Genomic DNA, 792 nt, shown 5'->3' on the forward strand with positions numbered 1-792 from the left:
TAATAAGTACCCGTGTTTAATAATTATGATTGTGACTATTATCTTATGCTCATAGAAATCCCTACACTCGCAGCAGTCGTACACAGTCGACGGCTAACCGAATGTAATTTAAGTTGCTGAGCATTTGAAATTGTGCTTGTGAATTCCAAATAAATGATCGTAATTACGTATATTTATGATAATCTTATAAACTAGGTTTCTGCTCTTAGAAATCCCTACACTCGCAGCAGTCGTACATAGTCGACGGACAACCGAATGTAATTTAAGTTATTGAGCACTTAAAATTATGCTTATGTATCCTAAATAAGTAAACGTATTTACGATCCAATAATAATTAAATTATAGTAGCACGCTATTACACGATAATAGTCACAAGGGTTGTGTAGTAAGGGAATATTTGTATAAATAAATTAAAAGAAATGACAAAGTGAATTTGGTGAATAATGAGGGATAATTAGTTATGTGGTCATACTGAGTGTTGGAATGATTCAATATACATATACGTCTGAGTTGATGTTGGTGGATACTCCTCTTGAACAGCAAAGAAAATGTATCGTGTCGCTGACTGGCGTGGACGTTGTGCATCGGGTGATCTTGTGAAAAGGACTGTTCCGCGAGTCGATCCCGTAGGGTCCTTATATAATGTGACTTTGGTGTGATTCCTTCTTCTGGTACATCGATGTCTGCGTTTACGCATTGATGTGTTTATGACTTTCTGTCTTCAGTGGTATGACAAGGTGCCGCTGCTGTTAATTCATTGTGTTATGATGTCCCTACGTCTATATCGGAAAT

Source organism: Acyrthosiphon pisum, chromosome X (assembly GCF_005508785.2).
Source record: "Acyrthosiphon pisum isolate AL4f chromosome X, pea_aphid_22Mar2018_4r6ur, whole genome shotgun sequence".
In the NCBI taxonomy this organism is placed as follows: domain Eukaryota; kingdom Metazoa; phylum Arthropoda; class Insecta; order Hemiptera; family Aphididae; genus Acyrthosiphon; species Acyrthosiphon pisum.